Source organism: Canis lupus, chromosome 29 (genome assembly GCF_003254725.2).
Source record: "Canis lupus dingo isolate Sandy chromosome 29, ASM325472v2, whole genome shotgun sequence".
In the NCBI taxonomy this organism is placed as follows: Eukaryota; Metazoa; Chordata; class Mammalia; order Carnivora; family Canidae; genus Canis; species Canis lupus.
The window spans coordinates 41388736-41407714 of NC_064271.1; the positions used below are offsets into that span (position 1 = coordinate 41388736).

At 39.9% G+C, this 18979-nt stretch overlaps 1 protein-coding gene and 1 long non-coding RNA gene across 7 annotated transcripts in view; one reads left to right on the forward strand and one right to left on the reverse strand.

Moving 5' to 3' along the window:
* The window catches only part of CPQ (carboxypeptidase Q), a 402483-nt gene that overhangs the window by 86836 nt on the left and 296668 nt on the right, over positions 1-18979 (forward strand). The window lies entirely within an intron of this gene.
* Positions 1-18979, reverse strand: part of LOC118352820 (uncharacterized) — a 43093-nt gene that overhangs the window by 11852 nt on the left and 12262 nt on the right. The gene's annotated exons all lie outside the window — the stretch shown is intronic.

Sequence of the window (18979 nt, forward strand, 5' to 3'; positions counted from 1 at the left end):
ACTTTTTAAATGAAGATCTGCAACGACTGGGCCATGATATTTATCAGCCCTCTCACTTAGCAACTTGTAGCTGGCATAACACTAGTTTCGTTCTGTAGAGCATTGCGATGAATGTGCGTAGGAGAGAAAACCTGTAACTTCCTCCAAGCAGCCTCAATGTACAGAAATTTTTAGAATTGATTAAGTAGGGAACAGATCTTTACACATGGGGAAGATTTCATTGTTTTTTTTACAGAATTGGGGACCTCAAACGCAAGGAATTATCCAGGGTGAATCTCTACCTCTACGTATCAGCACCCTAGTTCAGCTTCGTCAGACGGTATAAACGAGCAGACCAGGGATATATAACTGCTCCGCCAGCGAGCTGCCTGTCGTGGGCCAGTCATGTACTGTTGTCCCATAGACTGTTCCAGTATTCACGGGCTCTTTTCTATGGCAGGAACTAGTTGACATTCTCTAAAAAAGTTTATAGGAAGTTTTGACCTTCTCTGATGCCAAAAGAAAGACCCAGTATAGGATTAGACGGTCAGTTAAAAATAAAAATGAAAACAAAAACATCTTTTTTGAGATACAATTACCTTACCGTAATATTCACCCATTTCAAATCTACAATTCAGTGATTTTTAGTATATTCACAGAATTGTGTCGCAATTACTACGATCTCATTGTAGAACATGTTCATCACCCTAAAAAGAAATATACCCACTAGCAATTACTTCGCATGCCTCCCATTCTCCCTCCTAAGTCTAAGGCAATCACTAATTTTCTTCCTATCTTTGTGGGTTTTCCTATTCTGAGTATTTCACATGAACAGAATACTATGCCATGTGGCCTTTTGTGATTGGCTTTTCCCATGTAGTATAATGTTTTCCAGGTTTATCCGTGTTGTAGCATGAATCAATACTTAATTCATTTTTATTGTTGAATAATATTCCATTTTACGAATGTACCGCATTTTATCTATCTATCTATCTATCTATCTAATCTATCTATCAATCACTCATCGGTTGATGGACATTTGTTTTTTTTTTCCTTATCTTTTGCTATTATGAATGATGCTGCTACAAACTTTCATGCATAAGTTTTTCTATGGATATATGTTTTCATTTCTCTTGGGTATCTACCAAGGAGTAGAATTGCTGGGTCACATAGTAACTATATGATGGACTTTTTCAGGAACTGCTACTCTTTTCCAGAGTGATGTATAGTGATACATTACATTTGTACTAATGTTATTCCAATTTTTACACATACTTAGCACTTGTTGTCCGTCCTTTTGGTTATGGCTATCCTAGTGGGCATGAAGAGGTATCTCATTGTGGTTACGATTCCCATTTACTTAATGATTAACGATGTTGAGCACCTACCCATGTTCTTATTGGTCAGTTGCGTATCTTCTTTGGAGAAATATTCAAATCTTTTGCCCAATTTTAAATTATGCTATTTTTATTGAGTTGTAAAAAGGTCTTCATATATTTTGGATACAAGTCCCTTATCAGATGGATGACTTACTAATGTTCTCTACCATTCTGTGGATTCCCCTTTTCACTTTCTTGATGGTAATATTGCTGCAGAAGATGTTTTACTTTTGATTTAGTACAACTTACCTGAGTTATTTTTGTTGTTGTTGCTTGTGCTTTTGGTGTTATATCTAAGAAAACTTTGCCTAAACCAAGGTCACAAAGATTCTTCCTATATTGTCTTCTCAGAGTTTTATAGTTTTAGCTCTTACTGTTAGGTCTGTGAATTAATTTTTATATACGGTGTCAGGTAGTAGTCCCCTTTATCCTTTTGCATGTAGTTAGTCGGTTATCCCAGCATCATTTATTGTAAAGACTCTTCTTTCCTCGTTGAATTGGGTGTGTTATATTAATTGATTTTCAGATGTTAAACCAACTTTGCATTCCTGGGCTAAATTCCACTTGGTTATAACATATAATCTTTTCAATGTATTACTGAATTCAGTTTGCCTTTATTATGTCGAGTGTTTTACATCTATACTCATAAGGGATATTAGTCTGTAGTTTTATTTTGTATATTTGTGATGTCTTTACATGGTTTGGTGTTAGGATAATTCTAGACTCAAATAATTGGTTGGAAAGTACTGCCTGGTCTTCTATTCTTTGGCAGAGTTTGTGAAAGATTGGTATTAATTCTTTAAATTTTTGGTAGAATTCACAAGCCATCTGGTCCTGGGATTTTCTTTCTGGGAAGATTGTCAACTATTAATTTAATATCTTTCCCTGTTATAGATCTATTCATATTTTCTGTTCTCAAGTCAGTTTTAGTAGTTTGGATCTTTTTAGGAATTTATTCATTTTACCTAAATTATGTAATTTGTTGGCATATGGTTATTTACAGTATTTCCTTATAGGTATTTTTATTTTTGTGAGGATAAGGATCCAAATTACTGTTTGGTGTCACTTGCTTTCAACCTAAAGAATTCTCTGGAGTTTTATTATTTTTTTTCAAAGCAGGTCTGTTAGAAAATTCTCCAGCCTTTTATCCATTCTTATCTATTTATTTAATCTTCATTGCTGAAACATAGTTCTACTGGATATAAGATTCTTGGTAAGTTTTTTACTTCCAGTGCTTTGAATTTGTCATCAATTGTCCTTTGGTCTCTGCTGTTTCTGATGAGAAGTTGTTTGTTAATGTTATTGGGATTCCCTTGTCTGTGGTGAGTCATTTTGCAGTTACTGATTTTCTTTTTATTTGTGGTTTTCATCATTTTGATTCTAATGTATCTAGGTGTGGTTCTCTTTGCTTTTTTCTTGCCTGGAGGTTGTTGAGCTTCATGGGTGTGTCAGTGCTTTTCATCAATTTGGGAAGTTTTTGGCTATTATTTCTATAAATATTTTTCTATCCTTTTTTGCTTTTTTGGGCCTTCCACTATGAATATGTGGGTGCACTTAATGGTGTGTTAATTATTCTGAAGTTCTCACTTTTCTCCCTTTTTTTCTCTCTATTCTTTAGATTATATATCCTGTATCAATCTATCAAGTTTACTGATTTTTTTTTTGCTAGCTTACATACACTAAGTATATGTATATATAGTATATACTATACTATATAATAATCAACATATAATGTTGATCCCCTTTACTGAATTTTTCTTTTCAGTTGTTATAATTTTTAGCTCCAGAATTTTTTTCTGCAATTTTTATATCTTTACTGATATTCATTATTTGCGAAGACGTTATCATCATACTTCCCTTTAGTTCTTTAAGTATGGTTTCCTTTAATTGAACATACTTATAAAAGTTGCTTTGAAGTCTTTTTCTCATATATCCTACAACTGGGCCCCCTCAAAGGCAGTTTCTAGTGCCTGCTTTTTATCCTATGTATTGATCACACTTTCCTATTTCTTTTCATGTCTCATAATTTTTGTTGTTGTTGTTGAAACCTAAATATCTAAAATAATGTATTCCAGCAGCTCTCAATACTGATTCTCCCTTTCCTACTCCTGCCCAGTGGAGGTTGACGTTGTTTTTGTCATTTGCTTTGCCCTTTATTTGTTTAATCATTTGGTCGGACTGTGTGAAGTCTGTTTCTCTCCCAGTGTGCAGATCCTGATGTCTCTGTTTAGAGTGCCCCCCCCCCATTTTTTCTTTTCGTCTGGCTCCCTAGGACTCAGTCCCGGATCCCCAGAAACTACTTACTGGTCAAAGATTGTGCACAGATCTCATTAGTCGGTTATATTTTTACCATCTAGTGTTAGAGGAACGCATGGCTTGGGGCTGTTTATTAAAACTTGAGGAGTTTATGTTTTTGCCCCAAGTTCAGCTACAGCCTAGTAGCTTGGAAGTTCTCTACCATCAGCCTTGAGAGGGTACAGCCTTGGGCATGCACAGACTCTTCCAGCTTGCTAGAATCCATGTGATTTTATTATTGTCTTGCTTAACAATATTTTCCTATATATCAGAACAGTTTATTTTTCAGCTCATGTTTGGTCAGAGTTTGTGCGTAAGCCTCTTATGCCAGTGAAGTTTCTGTCCTTTGTTGATGGATCTGTGTACAGTTTGGGAAAGATTTTCCATCTGACCCATGTCCTGTTTTAATTGTTCTTGAGTAGGAACATGTGCATAGCTTTTCCAATCAACCAGGGTTTACTGTGATCCCGAGGGGGCTTTTCTTGGTTGTTTTCTTCTCCTGGTTCTTTCTGTTAAACTTTGGATTGCGGTGCCATTTTGCTTGGAACGAGCAGTATCGTGAAGCTCCTAGCACTCCTTTCATTGTTTTCTACCAAGCTCTCCATTGTTTTCAACAACAGCCTCAGGCATGGAATGCTCTGTGTTCTGCTCCAAATACAGTCCCTGTCCTGGGTAAAAACTGCAAAGCTCTTCCTTTTCTTTGCTTGCCTCTTTTCTGGGAGAACCTCTCTGCTACTTCCCAGGAGCTAGGCACAGTGATGATGGGTCTTTTTCTCCCAGGGTGATTTCCTTTGAAGGTGCTAGAAGGAGAGGGTGGTAGCTCCTGGTCTTCTCAACTTGCCTCTCCCACCATGGGACCTCTGCCTACGAGTGAGCTGAGGCAGACAGATGATCTGGGCCCAAGTCCTCTTGGTGGCTATACTTAGGGTAGGATTTCTACCATCTGAGTTGGGGCTAGGTAGAGGAATAGGACCTCAGCCCTTTTGGAGCAGAACGCCCGTAATAGTGTTGTGTAACATGGAGCTGGGGATGGGAGAAAGAACCAGGTTGTGGCCCACATGCTATAGACTCTCATTATTCTCAGATTTAGTGGTTTTTCTTGAATGAATGTTTCTCCATTTGCTATAGGCCCTTAAAACAATTTTGAGAGACCTTCAGTGATTTTTTTTAAATAGCAATTTTTTTCTCAGTTAAAAGGACAGATATGCCAAGTTTCTCACTCCACCATTCTGGAGTACCACTAGGATAGTCTGTTTTGACTTCTCTGAGGCTGCGTGAACAGGTGACCTCTGAGGAATTAGGAGAACCCCTCAGCCTGGGTGTCAACCACTGAGGGATTAGGGGAACCCCTCAGCCTGGGTGTCAACCACTGAGGGATTAGGGGAACCCCTCAGCCTGGGTGTCAACCACTCAGGTATTAGGGGAACCCCTCAGCCTGGGTGTCAACCACGAGTTTTATTGAGTTGCCTCTGTTATGCAGTAATCTGTGTTAGGCACCAGATTGTGTATAACTTCTTCCTTTTTAAGCCTTTCCAACTCTCTTAAAAGCTCTAGCTTTTTTTTTTTTTCTTTTCTTTTTCTATAGATGAGAAAACCAGACTCCAAGAGGTGAGGCAGTTTGCCTACGGTTACACAACTAGTGAGAGGCCAACTGTCAGACTCCAGAGTCTGTGCTTTTAGTTATTAGGCGATATTGCCTCACACACAAATACTTTCATGTTATTTTCATTTTTAAGGTTTCCCTTTTTAGCCACCTGGCTGAAACCAATCTGTCTCAAAAGCTGCTGATACCCGTACCGTGACAGCAGAATGTATTGGTGTCTGCGCCTCCTTTTTGGACATGTTTTTTCACTCCTCTTTCTTTCTTATCCTCATTTCCCATCTGTAGCTGGGCCTGATCTTCCTTGGCTATCTGCCTTGTATTGAAAACTAAGCCAAGTTGCTGATTGCTCCTGGGGCCTTCAAAACCCAGGGGAGGTGAGTTTTACTCACTAGAATCTATTGCAGTGTTCCAAGACTCACTTTCACCCCACTCCTTATTCCATGCGGCTCAAGGTAGATAAACCGTTGTCTGGCAACTGGGCTATTTTCAGCTCTGAAGACACTGGAGAGTTAGGCTGAACCAGGTATGAAAGAGTTCCCGCAGGGATAGTGTGAAGTCAACATAAAGGGACCTCGAAGTGCAGGTAGTGTGGTGCAGAGCTCATCTCTTAGGAACCCTGGGCTGTGTCCTTGATTTAGCCACCAAGGAGTTGAGTGCCCTTGGTCCAGTCTTTTAATCTCTATGCACCTTAATTTTGTCACCTGTAAAATGAAAGATGTCTGACATTTGAATCCGTACCGCCTCTTCCAGGTTGAGAAGGTTGTAGTTTTTATGAGAATCCACAAGGGATCCATGAAGCTAAAGTTCATGAGAGCAGGGGTTCTCCTGGGCATATGCTCCAGAGCGGATTCCTTATATAACCAGAGGTGTTTTTTTTGTTTTTTTTTCCATTGAATTCTAGAGTTGAGTATCACACCATATGTTAGTTTATTTGTGTGTCAGGGTCAGGGCTCGGCGAATTATCTATGGAGAATTGGAAGAAGACCGAGGCAAGTGGGCCAAGTAAGATGAAGGTGCTGAGCAAAACTTAGAAGCAAGACAAGAGAAAGTATAATTTCAAGTCAATCTCGAGATAACAGAGCAGACCTGAGGTTTAAATGGACTGAGTGGAAGAAGGAAACAGCAGCCAAATCCAAGAAAGGCTGATATATGGACAAGAAAGAGAAGCTTGGGGCAGAATGTTGTTAGCCCTTCCTCAGTAGACGTACTCCGCAGGTCTCGTTACACAGTCCCTGGGCCCCAAGGGATTGATGATGTTGACCTGTCGTGCTCTGCTTAGATTTTCTTCTGATTATAAAATCAGTATTGGCTCATTATAGAAAACATGTACATAAATGTAAAAGTAATAAAAATCATCTGTGATCTTTTCTCCCATAGTCATTGCCAAGATTTTAATTTTTCTAATTTTTCCATATGCATATATATTTTTGTTTTATTTATTTTTTTAAAGATTTATTTATTTATGTTAGAACATGCGTGTGTGAGCAGGGCAGGGGTAGAGGAGGGAGAGGAAGAGAATCTCAAGCAAGTCTCAAGACTTAGCAGGAAGTCTTTTCTGCTAAGCACAGAATCACATGGGGTCAATCTCATGATTGTGACCTGAGCCAAAATGAAGAATAGGATGCTTAACCGACTGAGCCACCCAGACACCCCATATTTTTGTTTTATAAATTTGAGATGAAACCATATATATATATATATATATATGAATCCTATATATATATATATTTTTTTTGAATCCTATATATATATGTTGAATCCTTTTTTGCCATATATATGGACATTTACTATATACTAATAAATATCCTTGGAAATAAATTCTAATGGTTACAAAATACAAATATACAATAAATAACATAACCAAAACCCTTTTATTGGACTATCGATTATTTACTTCTTCCTTTTTTCCTACTGTTTCAGATCAGATACATATACAAATCCTTTAATACAGAGGTAAGAATAGATTTTTAAAGGAGAGTTTTTTGTTTTTGATGAATATCAGAAAGAGAAGAATGATTGGGATATTTTAGGAGGTCTAAGAGGGTGGCAAAAAATAACTTTGAAACTGCTCCTATAGATATAAAAAGTGCAAATGACGTTCTTAGAAACCATTTCTTCTATCCAAGTATTTTTAACTATGTGAAATGTTAATAGAGTAGAATTTATGTAACATTATAATATAAATTTATAATACAATGTAAATAGTATATTTAATTATTCAAAATTTTAATATAAATATTGATATTTTTAGGCTCTTGATATATTTGTTAAATTGTTTTCTAGAAGATTATATACATCTATTGTCCTGTCAGCAGGGTATCTTAATATCCTAATCCCTGTGTCTTCCTATGCATTGAATATTTTTTTCTAATCTTTGCCATTTTGATTGGCTTAAAATGCATTTCACTATTATTTTATTTTGTATTTCTTTGTTTACTGGTGAGACTAATATATTCATAAATTTATTGATAGCTTGTATTTTTCTTCTTTAAATTATCTATGAAAAAAATAAATAAATAAATAAATTATCTATGAATATCCCTTGCCTACTTTTTTATTGGTACTTTAATGATTTTCTAATTGATGTATAGGAACTTATTACATAGTCAAGATTTAAATTCTTTGATTGTCACCTGATTCAAATTGATTTTTTGAAGCTATTGATATGGTTTTTATTGATTCATTATCTCCTTTTTCATTTCTTCTTAAGAGCTTATTTATTTCCCATTTTTAAAGAGAGCTAGCTATCCCTGGAGTATAGTTAAAAGACTGTAAAATAGCAAAATCGATTAATTTATGCTCCTGCAGCCCTATCAAAGTGCTCTAAAAAACTGAGTTCTTTAGCTTAGTTTGCACAGACTTTGGAACATCAGCCTCATGGTTTGCAGACTGGTGGGTGACTTGCTCTTTGAAATGGCACTTAGGAAGTTAAGAATCCAGTCAAACTGGACGTAGATTTTGGGCTGAGTGTGTGGATTGGTCCTTCTGCTGTGTCACGTCAAAGTATGTGTACTTCATGTCTTCACGGAGATGATTTAGGAGTGGGAGGAAGAGAGGTAGAGAGAGCCACAGACTGGGCTTAATGTATAGAATGGATTAGCAGTTCATATTTAGTTGTGGAACCACTCTAACTGGATTTAAATTTAAAGCACATATGGGTATACTATAGGATTTTAAATTGCTTTCGGAATTATTGGGAAAGCTCATAATGCAGACTTGCTCATAACTTGGGCTTTTCAGGAATGAATTTGAGAACCATTCTGTAGAACTAGGCTACCAAGATTGCTCTTGCTTTTCTTAGATTAAGCAATGGCTTTTATCAGAGAGTTGCTGTAGAAAAGCCAGACATCGCACCATTGTGCTTTCCTCTGAATTAGTAGAAGCAGTAGAAAGAAGCTTTTAACCTAATTGTGCCTGCCAGATCTTGTTCCAGTACATAAAACTGGTGACACTTAGCTTCCTTCCAGAACCCTAGCTGAGGAAGAAATTTAGTTTTTATGTTTTTAATCTTTATATACAGAAGAGCACATTAAAAAAAAAAGATTTTATTTATTTATTCATGAGAGACACAGAGAGAGACACAGAGACACAGGCAGAGGGGGAAGCACGCTCCATGCAGGGAGCCCGATATGGGACTTGAGGATCACGCCCTGAGCCAAAGGCAGACGCTCAACTGCTGAGCCACCCCAGGCGACCCAAGAAATCACATTTAAAGGAAGTTGGAATGGATGTTGAAAGCCAGTTGTCCATACCTAGTACAATGCTCATTTCATTATGCCTCTTTGATAACAACGTGTTAGGAAGTATTTTTGCATAAATAAATAAACCAAGTAAAAAAAAAAGTATAGCCATTGGTTATAGAGTACACGTAACACCACCAAGAGCAGTTTGGTCCTTTTAGCAAATGAATTAGAGTGGCTTTAAATGGACTAAAAAGAATATAGGGGAGAGTAATCATGAGATGAAGTAGGGGGCATCATTTCACAGGACATCCTGGTGGGTTGAAGAGAAATGTTCTAGGTGATTGTCAGGTTTGCCATATAAATTCAAACGGGCTCTCTCCTTCATCTTTTCTGCTGTGTCCTTTTGGATGCTTCTCTTTCCTAGGCCGCATCTTAAATGTTGGTGTTTCCAAAGTTTCCACCTATAAACGTTTTAAGTGTTATAATCCAGTCCCATGGCTTTAGGTGCCACCTATATACTTATGACTTTTAATTGTACGTATGTGTGCCTGACTTGCATCTGCAGTTCCAAGAACCCCTGAGTGTTCTACAAGTCCCACACACTCATCATCATCCTATCTCCCCTTTGTTTCTCATCTTCGTTAATGATGTTACCATATACCCAGGCACCCATGCTTGGAGCCTCAAATCTAATGTCTGAGATGGTAACTTGCTTTCATGTTTTTATTCTCTGCCTGGAAAGACCATATTTAAGGATTCAGCTCAAATGTCTCTTCTATGGAGACTTTTTCTGTGCTTGCTCATCCCCAAACAAGTATTGACCTCTTCCTCCCTTCTGCTTTTCCTGTACCCTATATAAGCTTATATCAGAAGCATTTCTCTACCAGATAATAAGCCTCTTGGATTTAGAGATCTCGGTTTCAGGAGTTCTCAATGGGGGGCAGTTTTTCTTCCCAGGGGAAATTTGGCAATGTCTGAACACATCTTTGGTAGTTGTGACTGAGACAGGATCCTGCCTGCCTTCAGTGCGTAGAGGCTAGGAAAAGTGCTAAACATCCCATAATGGACAGAACAGGCATCTTTTTTCCCCTCAACAAACACGTATCCATTCCAAAACTCCAATTTTGTTGAAGTTGGGGAACTTTGCCCTACTCCTTAGCACGATGTCTCATGCACGGAAAAGCTTCAAGAGACATTCGTTGAATGAGTTCTTTCCATTGGTCTTGCTCCAACATTCAGTTGGTCACCAAGCCTTAAATGTCACCCATGACTCTTTTTTTTTTTTTCCATCATCACTGTAGCATCGGAATTCAGGACCTAAGAGCTCCTGACTAGTGTTATAATCATCTCCTAATTGATCCTCCTGACCCCGGTTTCATTTTGATCCATTTCAATACCGCTGCTTCAATTGTCTTTGTAAAATATGGATCACACTGTGCTGCTCCCCTGCTTAAAATCTTTTCATTGTTTGCAGTATAGTTCGAATTCTTACAACCTTCTAAAAAGTGGCCCCAGGCTGTTTATAGGCTTATGCCTAGTTCCTCCCTAGCCACACACCTTATGCTTCAGCTGCATGGGCCTAACCCCTCTTGCCTTGACAGGTTCATACCTCTTTGCCTTAAACTCTGCTTCCTGGACCTCTGGTTAACCGAACCTTCACCCTAACCTTGATCTTAACCCAACCCAACCCAACCCTTCTCTGCTTGGAGAATTCCTACTCATTTGTAAAGATTCATTTAAAATGGATCTTTAAGTTTTCCCTGAATCCAAACCTAGTAAGCTTAATCGTTCTTTCCTCTCTATTCTCTTAGGACTTCGCCTATATTATGCAATGATCACAATTTATTGAAGTCGATTGTTCATGTGGTCCTACCTGGCTGAGAAACTGTGACCTCCTCCAGAGTCAAAGCCACATCTTACCTGGGTGCCTCCTTTAGCACTAGGCTCGGTGCCTGGTATGTAATAGATGCATATTAAATACCCATTGAAATAAGTCAATCGGAGAAGGACAAACATTATATGGTCTCATTCATTTGGGGAATATAAATAATAGTGAAAGGGAATAGAGGGGAAGGGAGAAGAAATGGGTAGGAAATATCAGAAAGGGAGACAGAACATGGAAGACTCCTAATTCTGGGAAACGAACTAGGGGTGGTGGAAGGGGAGGAGGGCGGGGGGTGGGGGTGACTGGTTGGCGGGCACTGATGGGGGCACTTGACGGGATGAGCCACTGGGTGTTATGCTAAATGTTGGCAAATTGAACACCAATGAAAAATAAGTTTATTATTAAAAAAATAAAATAAAATAAAATAAAAATAAAAAAATACCCATTTGATCTGATAAATAGATTGTGATAAATATAACACGTTTAAAAGCAATATTTAAAAAGCTTCTTCACACTCAAACAAGTTTTCTTTAGCCCTATGTGATTTCTGTATGTCTTTTATGTCTTTGTCATATCCAAATAGCAATAAGCTTTGGCGTGAATGTAAAGTAGAGGCACACAGCAAAGAGAAGGGTAAATGAACATCAATCTCATCATGATTAGATTGTTTGCCACAGTCTCTTCTTTCTGAAAATTTAAAGAGCATGGATTGGAAAGTCTAGAAAGGTGCAGCTTAAGCATATTGCAAACTCTTATTGTATTCATCTCATAGGAACTTAAAATAGCCTTCCTGCATGCTCTTAACACATCTACCAAAGGAAGACATTCTACAGCCAATAATTTCGATCCATTTCTTAGTGAAGTGCTAACTAATCTGTGCACAAGGCCCCATCATCAGATAATTAGTTATTTGCGCCTGTCCTGTTCTCCTCCTTTAGTTTCATCAGGGAAATAGCATTTTCAGGTTTTTTTTTTTTTTTTCAGGGCTTAATCTGTCTGATATCTAATCACAGTGTGAGCAAAAGTATTCTAGAGAGCCCGTATCTACAGGTGATTCTTGGAATTTGCAGGTATGGGATCAGCTGAAGGATCCACTGCCAAAGGGTCAGAGGTTACAAATTTTCTCTTTGCATCAAGGCAGGAGTAGGAATGTGGGGGAAGAGGCACAGAGACTCACATTTATTGAATGCTTTTTATACACTAGTCATTGTGCAGATTCTTTTACTTACGTTGTCTTTTGGGCTAGGTATTGTTCACATGTTACAGATGACAGGCTCTGGGAAGCTTAGCACTTTGTTCAAGGTCACGTAGCTAATATTTGATAGAACCTTGTCCCAAGTCTTGCCTTCCCAAGAGACTTTCCTGTTCACCTTGCCTCATGGTGACTATTTCTGCTCACATCCCAGGTGCTTCTATTACCCTCTTGACTGTTTCCTTAAGAATGGGGCTTCCACATCTGTTTCTCCTACGTGCCTTCAGACTCTCATACAAACCCAGCTTAGGAAGCACAAACCATAAAACAAAAACATTACTGAATTTGATTGTGTCGGAATTAAGGATTTCTACAGTGAAGGATACCATGACGAAAGCTGTTAGAGGGCAAAATGGGAGAAGATCTTAACGCTGTCTAAAATTGTTATGAGATCAATACGTGCGCTATGAACTATCGGAAATCAAAAATAAAAAAGCAGGGATCCCTGGGTGGCGCAGCGGTTTAGCGCCTGCCTTTGGCCCAGGGCGCGATCCTGGAGACCCGGGATCGAATCCCACGTCGGGCTCCCAGTGCATGGAGCCTGCTTCTCCCTCTGCCTGTGTCTCTGCCTCTCTCTCTCTCTCTCACTGTGTGCCTATCATAAACTAAAAAAAAAAAAAAAAAAAAAAAAAGTTTAAAAATAAAAAAGCAGTAATCCTAATGGAAAAATAGGCAAAGGTTCTAAATAAACAATTTAAAGAAGAGGAAACCTAACAGCTAATGTGGGTATAGAGAGAGCTCAGCTAATTAGTAATCAGAACAATGCAAATTTTAAAAATAATCAGAAATTTTTACAGCAGAGATGTAGAAGGTGTCGGTGGGTTTGTGAGGGCATCGGAGCCCTCATGCCCTGATTGGTAGGCGGGGAGCGTGGTGACACCATTTTGGAGAACATACTGGTAGTATTTAGCCGACTTAAATATATTTTTATACTCAATGACCCAGTAATTCACTTCCTTGGTATATCTTCCAAAGAAATTTTCACCGAGTTACCTAAGGGTACATACACAAAAATAATTATTATAGCCTTATTTGTGGGGATAGGGTCCATCTGGAGGTTCCTCACCAGGAGAGTAGACATGTTAGATGTGGTGGATGCCTCCCAGGGAATGTTTTGCAGAAGTTAGAGTCAACAGACGAATACATGAGTAGCAACACGGATGGATCTTACATACATAAAGCTGAGTAAAAATAGTAAAAAATAGAATGAAGTGCATAATACATTTACATACATATAAATACAATTTTGCATGCACCCAAGTTGTCCACTTAGGACATGGGGCAGAGGTGAGAGTGAAGAATGGAGTTAAGTGAGAATAAGTTTTAAAAGCAAGCAAATAGGGATCCCTGGGTGGCGCAGCGGTTTGGCGCCTGCCTTTGGCCCAGGGCTGATCCTGGAGATCTGGGATCGAATCCCATGTCGGGCTCCCGGCATGGAGCCTGCTTCTCCCTCTGCCTGTATCTCTGCCTCTCTCTCTCTCTCTCTGTGTGACTATCATAAATAAATAGAAATTTATAAAAAAAAAAAAAAGCAAGCAAATAAAAAAGATTTGCCTTGAATAGGCCAGTGATGATGGTATATTCTGAATTAAAGGAGTGTAATTAACCTGGCCTCTGCGTTTGATATTAAAGACAAAAATCCACTTGGCACTTGAGGCATGAAGTGAAGGTAGGTATTTGGGTAATTTGTCATTTTTTTCCAAAAGAAAAGGAAGTTGTTTCTCTTTTACTTTTTAAGCATTATCTGGTTTCTTCTTCACCCATAATCTTATGACATTCACTCAGATTTATGCTTATACAATGTGAAATCTTGACTTGTTACTTACGTGTTTATAGTTTTCATATAATATTTATCTCTGCCATTGTTGTCTTCTTAGCTTCAAAGCCTCTGGAGGCAGGAATGAGGTCTCTTTCATATGCTTTGTAGGGACTTTAGTATAGTCAGACCTTTAGATCGCGTTAGTGATATTCCCAATGTTTAATGTCATGAAAAATCTTTTGGGAAGAGGTTTTCTTTTGAGATTCTAAACGTATGGATGATGTGCTCTGTAGACGTCCTGCTAAAGTAACGCGGGTTGATAGTACCCAGGTTTCCTGTCTAATAGACGTCCTTCCCCTGCTCACATTTCATCCTTTCCTTTTCTTTAGCAAGTCTCCCTGGATCCTTTTTCCTAAAAGAAAAGATCACTGGCCAATAAGAACAGGTTTTTGATACCTGATGTGCCGGTGAATTTAAGAAATGTGTTCAGTGATCAGAAGGTCATAATTCGCATTGTGTAGAACTAGAAGATTTAGGTATTTCTTCTCAATAGTTGGGATTCTCTCTGTCTCTCCTTTTTCTCTTTCTCTTTGTGTCTCTGTTTATTTCTTCTGCTTGTCTCTGTCTTTTTCTCTGTACTTCTCTCTACCCACCGTCTCTGCTTTTCTTTCTGTTCCTTTATCTCACTCTCCTCTGTCTTTTTCTTTGGTTTGGACTCTCTGTTTTTGTCTCTTTTTGTTTTCTCTCTGCCAGTTTCTGGTTCATAGCTTCACCAACAGGGTGGTCCAGGGCTGATGTATTTGCAGTTGTGTCAAGTTATTGCTCTAGATTTAACTGGAATTTCTATCTTTTTCTTAGTCCGTAAAAATCCTCTTTGACAGCCCCGCTGTATTCTTAGAATTACAGTCCCTGAAGTAAGCTGGTGAGTACATATTTTGTACTCATAGGAGTAAAGAAAAATTTTGTGATGAATTTCACAGTGAAGATGGTTTCCTAAGAATCAGTGCCATTTTGATGGCTATTGGGAAAATGCAATAACATCAATGAATGGAAGGTACTTGGATTTCTTCAGGGGAGCTCAGTAGGCCAAAGCCTTATGGGACTCCTTACATTCTTCATTTCCTTTGTCTTGAAAGACTGAATGGGAAATTTCCAGGAAGTTTCAGAGCTTTATATCATTAAATTGAAACTCTCTGAGGAAAACATTAAGAAAATTTGTCTTCTTTAGAAATAGATGGCATAGAAGTTTTGGATCAACTACTGGTAAATGTATTAGATGCTCAAGGCCTGAACGACAAAGTGCATGATCAGTAAACCACTGGGGCCCATATGAAGGAAATTTTTCTGAAGGAAATTGAGGGTGAAATTGTCAGAATTGGTTAAATTGTATTTAATCCTTGTCAGTTGCTATTGGGCTTAAGAATTGTCAGATTAGGGGCAGCCCCAGTGGCTCAGCGGTTTAAGCGCCGCCTTCAGTCCAGGGCGTGATCCTGGGGATCGGAGATCGGGGATCGAGTCCCACATCAGGCTCCCAGCATGGAGCCTGCTTCTCCCTCTGCCTGTGTCTCTGCCTCTCTCTCCCTCTGTGTCTCTCATGAATAAATAAATAAAATCTTTAAAAAAAAAAGAATTGTCAGATTTTCTTTAGGACCACATCCTATAGGAATTCTCCCAAGAAGACCTTGAGAAGTACATTTTGTTGCAGATCGTTACTTATTACAGATACCTGACAAGGTAATGTGTATGGCATTTCCGAGAGGTGCATATAGATGACATATTGGAGGCAAGATGATGTCTGCAGCGGTGGAAGCCCTATCCTAGGCTTAGATTTATTGCCAGTGGGAACTACTGTGTACTTACAAGTAGGGGAATTTTTGAAGGACTGTTTTCCGGAACACATTCTTTTGGTTCTGTGACAAATGGATGGGAAAGGAGAAATACCAGAGGGAATTCAGATATGGAGGGAGTAATAGTTTGGAGGAATAATGGCCTCATAAGTGGAGAACCACATATTACTAAATAGAGATCAATTAATACATTTTGGATACGAGAGATGAGGAATGGGAGCAATCAAAGATGACAAAGCTCTCAAGTCTGAGTCTAAGAAAAACCATAGTGATATCACAGAGAGAAAGGCCGGGAGGGACCTTGGCCGAAGACAGTAGATGATAGGGTTGGTTTGAATACACTGACTTTTGAGGTTGATTCCACAGAAAACAGTCATGGGTGACTGCAGCTCCACTGCAGCTCCCCGAAGGCCACGAAGCGGTAACAGTGGCTCAGAGTGATCGGCGACCCCACCCACGTGGCACTTCTGATTTTCTTCAGCTAAATTCTACGAACTGTCGAATCCTCCGTGGATGCTGCCACGACAGTGGTTCCTGTTTACGTCCCCGTCAGATCAGTGTACCGTGAGCCTGATTCAGACGCAGGGTGCCCAGGATTTCCGTGTCTCCAGCCCGTAGGGCAGCCTGGCCGCGTAGCTGGTTGGCCGCATCGGCTCCTGGACTGGCATCACTGTGCCCGCGGCGCAGGCTTGGTGGTGATGCTCCACGGGCGACGGCTGGAAGGTGGGAGCGGGGGAAGCGGGTTAGTCCTCTCCGGGGGCTGCACAGGCCTTCAGGGGGACGCGGCCCTGCAGGATGCAGGACTCACCAAGGCTGAGGGCGGAAAGAGGCTGTACTCGGGCAGGAAAGGAGCCGCGCAAAGGCATGAGGATGTGAGAGCGTTAGACGAGCTCGGCCAGGGGCTGGAGGGGCAAGGTCATGGCGGGAAGACGGACGAGGATGGTGAGCGGCCTGGGAAGCTATACAGGTGGACTGTAAAACCTTGCTCAGGCCACCACGTAGAAGGGTTCGACGGCAACCTCAGCTGGTATCTCTTGGGAAGCGCAGACAACCAGGAGCGAAGACTTTTGAATTTTAATCTTTGCTACTAACTACTGTGACCAGATCGAAGTCCTAAAAGTCCTCTGGGGTCGGTTTCTACGGCTCTTACAAATATTATTATCGGCACAATTTGCATTTGGTCAGACTTCTACGTTTTTTTGAGTAAGATATCTGATATCTAGATTTTTGGTTTTTAAAAATCGAATAAACCAAATAACCGTTCATACGCCCTCGGTCGAATGGGGTCGATGAAGTGATTGGCAGCCTCGACCTCACAGGGACTGCTGGCCTCACCGCCACCAACAGTCCTCCCCTCCTTTTGCTGCCGTTCCCCAGGCTCCCCTGCCAGCCTTCGGGGATCCAAATGGCTCTAACGCTGGTGCAGCTTTTAGCGACAGAGCTGATTTGCAAGAGTGCGTTTTTGATTTTTTAGAACTCAGACTGCCGCATTGTACTGCTCCTGGGCCTTACTCTCCGCGTGCAGTTTCTCTACCCAACTTGGGGGAGATTACCACAAAACACCCAGTGCTTTGTTTCCTGAGAAGCCTCTAGGTTCTCTCCGTTCAAGGAACAAGACATTTGCCCTCCGGCTGCATTCACGCATCCGTCCCTTCTCCAAGAGCATTTATTAAGCACTCCTCTGTGGGGGCTGAGTAACACACCTGCTCTGAACAAAACCACATGGCTAAGGACGTGCAAGCAGGACGTCGAAGTTTCACATAGTGTCTTAAAATAGTATTTTCCTGATTAGGAAATGCTTTTATAAAAAAAATAAATAAATAAATAAAAATAAAAAAAAAAGGAAATGCTTTTATGGTCACATGTAAAAATTTGAAAAATAAAGAAAAGCACAAGTAGGAAAATAAGATGAAATTCACATAAAATTCTGTTGCCCCAAAGTAAGAACTATGGAACATTTTGGCCTATATGCAAATGCTACTTCTTTCTGTGCATTTGAATATTTATATACATTTACAGTGTGTTGTGAACATTCTTCCTCTTTTTTGTTTTATTTATTTTTTTTCCTTTTTAAATTTAAATTCAATTTGCCAACATATAGTGTAACACGCAGTCCTCACTCCAAGTGCCCCCCTCAGTTCCTGTCACCCAGTTACCCCATTCCCTCCACCTCCCCTTCCGCAATCCTGTGTTTGTTTCCCAGAGTTAGGAGTCTCTCATGGTTTGTCTTGCTCTCTATTTTTTCCCACTCAGTTCCCCTCCTTCCCCTATAATCTCTTTCACTATTTTTTATATTCCCCGAATGAATGAGACCATATAATGTTTGTCCTTCTCCGATTGACTTACTTCACTCAGCATAATACCCTCCAGGTCCCTCCACATCGAAGCAAATGGTGGGTATTTGTCATTTCTAATGGCTGAGGAATATTCCATTGTATACATAGACCACAGCTTCTTTATCCATCATCTGTCGATGGACACCGAGGCTCCTTCCACAGTTTGGCTATTGTGGACATTCCTGCTAGAAACATCGGGGTGCAGGGGTCCCGGCGTTTCACTGCATCTGAATCTTTGGGGTAAATCCCCAGCAGTGCAATCGCTGGGTCGTAGGGCAGGTCTATTTTTAACTCTTTGAGGAACCTCCACACAGTTTTCCAGAGTGGCTGCACCAGTTCACATTCCCACCAACAGTGTAAGAGGGTTCCCCTTTCTCTGCATCCTCTCCAACATTTGTGGTTTCCTGCCTTGTTAATTTTCCCCATTCTCACTGGTGTGAGGGGGGATCTCATTGTGGTTTTGATTTGTATTTCCCTGATGGCAAGTGATGCGGAGCATTTTCTCATGTGCTTGTTGGCCATGTCCATGTCTTCCTCTGTGAGATTTCTGTTCATGTCTTTTGCCCATTTCATGATTGGATTGTTGGTTTCTTTGGTGTTGAGTTTCATAAGTTCTTTATAGATCTTGGAAACTAGCCCTTTATCTGATAGGTCATTTGCAAATATCTTCCCCCGTTCTATAGGTTGTCTTTGAGTTTTGTTGACTGTGTCCTGTGCTGTGCAGAAGCTTTTTATCTTAATGAAGTCCCAACATTTTATTTTTGCTTCTGTCTTGTCTCACATTTAGATCTTTCATCCATTTTGAGTTTATCCTTGTGTCTGGTGTAAGAGAGTGGTCCAGTTTCATTCTTCTGCACGTGGCTGTCCAATGTTCCCAGCACCATTGATTGAAGAGACTGTCCTTTTTCCAGGGAATAGTCTTTCCAGCTTTGTCGAATATTAGTTGACCATAGAGTTGAGG